Source organism: Papaver somniferum, chromosome 8, assembly GCF_003573695.1.
Source record: "Papaver somniferum cultivar HN1 chromosome 8, ASM357369v1, whole genome shotgun sequence".
Lineage (NCBI taxonomy): Eukaryota > Viridiplantae > Streptophyta > Magnoliopsida > Ranunculales > Papaveraceae > Papaver > Papaver somniferum.
This window is the reverse complement of record NC_039365.1, coordinates 53,512,379-53,518,378: the sequence shown is the minus strand read 5'-3', so window position 1 is coordinate 53,518,378 and position 6,000 is coordinate 53,512,379.

Genomic DNA, 6,000 nt, shown 5'->3' with positions numbered 1-6,000 from the left:
AACATTGGGGTAAACAAGATCGTTCTAGATTTTTAGCTGAGGTTAAGCACTTCTTTTGGGATGATCCTTATTTGTTTAAGTATTGCCCAGACCAGATTATTAGGAGATGTATACCTGAGAGTGACCAGTCCAGTATTATTTCCTTTTGTCATGATCATGCTTGTGGGGGTCACTTTAGTGCTAAGAAAACTGCTGCTAAGATATTGCAGTGTGGATTCTATTGGCCTTCGTTGTTTAAAACTCCCACAGTTACAGTTACTGCGTTACTTGTGAACGATGCCAGAAATTAGGAACCATTTCCCGTAGGAACATGATGCCCTTGAACCCTATTTTAATTGTTGAGGTCTTTGATGTGTGGGGTATTGACTTTATGGGTCCGTTTCCTAATTCTTTTGGTAACCTATACATCCTTGTCGCCGTAGACTATGTCTCTAAGTGGATTGAGGCGGTTGCGTGTAAAACCAATGACCATAGGGTTGTGATTGAGTTCTTGAAAAATAATATACTTACACGTTTTGGTACACCGCGAGCTATAATTAGTGATGGAGGGTCGCACTTTTGTAATGGGACTTTTAGACTTCTGATGAAGAAATATGGTATTACACATAAGATAGCTACCCCGTATCATCCACAGACTAGTGGTCAGGTAGAGGTTTCCAATAGGGAGATAAAACGTATATTAGAGAAAACAGTTAATCCTAATCGGAAAGACTGGTCGTCTAGGCTTACTGATGCCTTATGGGCTTACCGTACTGCGTTTAGACCCCATTGGAATGTCGCCTTATCGGCTTGTTTATGGCAAGGCATGTCACTTACCTGTTGAGTTAGAACACAGAGCTTATTGGGCTGTTAAGCAGCTAAATTTTTCACTTGACAAGGCAGGAGCCCATAGGAAACTCCAGCTCAATGAGTTGGACGAGATTCGTATAGATGCTTACGATAGTGCGAAGGAGTATAAGAACAAAATGAAACTTGTGCATGATAGAAACATATTACGGAAGTCATTTTCTCCAGGTCAAAAAGTTCTTCTGTATGACACTCGTTTGCATCTATTCCCCGGGAAACTGCGCTCTCGGTGGACCGGTCCTTTTGTGGTCCGTACTGTTTTTCCTCATGGAGCTGTTGAAATCGAGACACTGGATGGTAGTAGTTCTTCAAAGGTTAACGGTCAGCGATTGAAGCCCTTTTTAGAGCCTTTTCCTACAGTGATGTTGAGGAGGTCCCTCTGGAGGACCCTGTTTACCCTTGATTGACCATCGAGGTGATTTGTATGTTGTATAATTTCTATATTCAGTTTTTGGTTTCACTTCACTCAGGTACTATCTTTCCGAACTCTCTCTTTACTATTTCCTCATGTTACTTATATTCTTGGTACTGTTCTTTCATGAGAAACATTGAGGACAATGTTAGATTTAAGTTTGGGGGTGGGGAAGAACTTTTTGTTAGCTTTTAGTTGCAATAAATAAACTCCAGAGCCTAGAAATTTATGCCTATTGAGGATTGCACTAACTAATCTAAGTGGATGGAAGCATTTTGATTGTAGGAGTTTGAGGAACCAATCTGATTAGATGGAAACATCTAAAGAGTCTATTCATAAAAGCACAGAGCTCAGGTGTTAGAAATAACATGATAGTTTCACCATATCTCGTTGAGTCCTTTTCACTTCTATTTTTATTTTATTTTGTTTTTAAACTATGTTTCTCTAAGTAATAGGTGGGGCCCACGATTCAAGTTGTTACCAATGCTAGGGTGAATTAGAGTGATTGAGATACCTGAAAAAAAAAAAAAAAAAGTTGAAAAAGAAAAAGTGATGAAAAAAAAAAAAAAAAAAAAAAAAGATGAAAAAAAAAATGGTAATTACCAAAAAAAAAAAAAAAAAAAAAAAAAAAAAAAAAAAAAAGAAATTGAGACCAGACCATTTGACCAAAAGGAATAAATTCAATAAGTCGACCACTGGTACCTTGTATATGCCAGTTGTGTTGACCTAGAGTTAGGTTATCGACTACTGGTACCCTTGTATATGCCAGTGTGTTGATATTAGTCAGACTAGTTTCTCAATCCATTAGGATAGGTTCATTTTGGCGGAGGCCTTCAGACAGATATGGGAAACGCCGTTCACTTAGTAAACATCAAAACCATCTATGTTTTTCTATAATCTTCTTGATCTATCCATGTGATTAGTTTTGACTCCGAATATGATGTCCATAGTGCAACTATCTGAGTAGAGCTCTGTCACTTTATATGAATTTTAGTATGCTTGAGTGCAAACTCGTGTACAGCAATTGGAATTTCGCATCAGGGTACTTCTTCCTGTAGTCAATAAGTATGCCAACCAAGGAGATTCTTTAGTGCCTTCCAAGGTTCTGCGTAGATAACTAAGGTCTGGAGTACAGGTTTTGTGGGTATACCTTTGTAAGCCCACCCGAGACTATAACTCGGCCACTAGGGCCACCTAGGGGTTTAAAGGCTTATTGCATATGCTAAATGCAATCGACGATGCCTGCGACAGTGAGTTAGGATTTTATTTTGTAGTTTTGATTTGCTCGGGACTAGCAAATAATAAGTTTGGGGGTATTTGATAGACGCATTTATGTGTCTAAATAACCCAATTGTATATTGTGTTAGTACCCATTTTTGTACTTATATGGCTTTTTATGTCCCTGTAGGTATTTCTGGAGAAATAAGCTTTTGCGGCGAAATTGGCTAAAAAAGTGGTTTTTGCGCTCGTGGGGAGAAAATTACTATACGGACTCTCACTTTGGATAAGGGGTAACCTAATTACTAAGGGGTGACCCATTTCCAAGCAGCTGCTAAAGGGACACCAGAACTGGATAAGGGGAGGTCATCTTCATAGTTTCAAACTAAAAAAAATGGCGGGGGAAAATGCATGCAAGAACTGGCAGATTTTGTGTTCGATCTTGGAGCTGTTTTAGAGCGATTCAATGGGTGTATTTGGTATGTATGGACTCTACAAGACATAAGGGGCCTGTTTAAATCGTCTAGACCCAGCCAATTGGGCTGGATAAGTCGGAAAAATCACACGAAGTCCAAACAGGGACACGTACTTTCTGTTGAAGTTTTAAAGATTTTTTGAGAGAGTTTTGGGCGAGTCTCACGCTGGATAGACTCTCTATAGTATTATTCAAGTCCTGGGAGAGTCTTGGGGAAAGTTTATAGCTAACAAACGCGTACAGGGAGATGACAGGAGAGATATTCTCTCAACAGCGCAGAGAAGAGAGAAGAAAGAAGAAGTCGGATTCACTCGAGATTTTTGGGGGTTTGACAGCTATATAAGTGTTGTTTCGAGTCATAAGAAGAGTTAGAAAAGTTTAGAGAGAAAGAGGAGAGATTTCAGAGCCGAAACGAGGAAGATACCATTGATTGTTGCTGCTGCTGCTGCGAGGAGGAAGAACGTGAAGAACAGACTCTCCAAAGCCGTCGTTTATCAACAGTGACATCGACTGTCAACTGTGGGTCGTAGTTCTTCAACGACAACAGCACTTAAGCTTTGTCGTTGATTCTGGACGCCTTCTGTGGGTCGCAAAATTCTGTTTTACATCATTTTCTTGTCTTTCTCTTCATTGTAAAACACTTTTGAGCATCAATGAAATATTTTGAGAGGTTTTCCAACATTATGAGCAGCTAAATTCTTGGTGATTGAGGCAATGGAGGATCTATTCACTCATGATTGATTGGTAAATTCTTTTTATAATTTCTTAATTATTTATTTTATTTAATTCACTTGGATCAATAAAAAAAGAGATAAAAATGGTTTTCTTAATTAGTTGTGAATCAGTTTGATGTTTTATGCTTAGAATTAATTCTTTGATAAATCATGCTTAAGGATTACAATTTAATATTTGGACACCTTATAGATTAATAAGTGATTTAATGGAAAAAGAGCTAGATAATAATTATGAAATATTTTTGTAACCAATCAACTTGAAGTAATAGAGAATCCGGAGCCTTAGTCCATTTTAAATCTTGACATCACTCTTTGAAAATTAATTTGCTTTATTTTTATTAAATCAAAAAAAAAAAGGTTACCTTCACAAGTTCGAAAAGAACCCCTTTTACCACTATCTACAATCACTATTTGAAAACTATCAATGTACATCTAACATTGCGCTACAACCTTCTCATCCATTTCCATAGCTCATTCTAGCCATTCGTGCTTCATATGCTTCACTTAGCCAATTTGCTCAGTATTTAAGAATGCCTAATCTTGCATTACTAGCTTGTTTGCACTTTCCAAGCTATGGCCAGCCTTGAACTAATGTATAGGCTAACTCTTGGCCTAATATACACTCTCGCATCATCCTTGAGCTTGGGCCAACTCAATTCCATGGATATACATAAATTCCAACATCGCATGTTACGTTTGCCACTTTGGCCTTGTCTTTCCTTTCCTTCGGTGAAGCTTCATTATGTCTGTCAAAAAGCTTCATTACTTGGCCAATGTCTTTACAGTATGACGCCACCTTTGCGCTTCACTGGCCCTGCAGGGCCCGTTATCTTAACACTTAACACCCTATGCAGTGTAGCATCATGTTGACCGTTCACTAACTAGGCCGACTATTCTGTTACTCGCCAGCTTGCCGTTCACTAACCTGACCGGTCATACAAGTCCAATAGTGGATTTAAATTGGAAAATTGCCAAAGTCCATCAGACTTGACCTATGGAGTATAACGACCCACATGGATGGATCCAAATCCAGCCTTATAGGGGCTTAAGTTCACAATCCAAAATCTAACTCACCATGCCTATGGCTTAAGCTGCAAAGCAAAATGTGGATAAGGGTCTAGTTAGTTAACCTCTTATCCTTCGTCCTCCTCTTCTCTTCTCTTCTCTTCAACTCCAAGCATATTCTTTATATCTCTCTTAGACCATGATGAAGCTACGATCCGGGCCTTAAGGCTAGGAAAATGCACGTTCATTTGCCCTTGCAAGCATGCTCGTGGAGCATGATGTCATTAACTTAGCTTCCGCACCGCTCCAACTCACCCTTGATCCGCGAAGGGCTTATTAAGAAAATAAATACTTTCCTGAAACGGCAAAAACGGCCTTTTGAGGCCCTAAACGATGGAATTTGGCTAAATTCTGGTGACCATGTGGATCTATGGATCGACATGTCTTGATCTTTGAGTCGTTTCCAATCAAAATGGACTCCTCTTGAGCTAAATTACGACACTCGGGTTTTTAGCCTGTGTCGAACGTCTTGATAGGAAGTATGAGCATCCAGTGAATGGAATGCAACTTACCTCATCAAGTTTGGCCACAATCATCTCTTATGTCGAGCTACCGAGTCAGATGATATGAGAGGCCAGAATGTCGCAATCATCTTACAATTAGATGGTATGAGCGACAAAGTGCTGGACCGGAAATAGTGCAACTCATTGCGGTTGCCTATGTACCCTTCCCTACTCTAAAGGGATCAAGCACAGACCGTAGTTCATCCTCGAAGGGACAAGAAACTTATGACAACTCGTTTGCAACGTCGTAGCCTAAAAAAAATGGTAATGGCTTAGTCCGTATAGGTCGTTCCGTCAAGATGCACAATGATTATGCATCATCGAGTCCACAACATGGAATAGTGATTCCTAAGCATCAAATTTCCTCTTCGCAAGGGCTACGCAACTATAAATGAGCCTTAGGCATCATTTATACTCTTCTGGCTAAGCTACGAAGCTTACTTGGTGCATAGTCAGCATATGCACCTTCAACCGACTACCCTCCCTATATATGTTTTAATGGAATTTCTACAAGTATGGAAAGGGGACCAAAATGACATGCCTGCTTCACTGTTCATCGCAATGATTGCGTTCATCCGTAATGATTGCGTTCCTTCGCAATGATTGCATGTGATGATTAAGCAACACTCGTTCGGCCATCCCCACCTGGCCTGATGCACATGATTGTGCGATATTGGATCTAGGACAATAGCCTTCATAATGCGCAATGATTAAGCTGCAATCTCGAGGCCACCTACCCAACTGGCC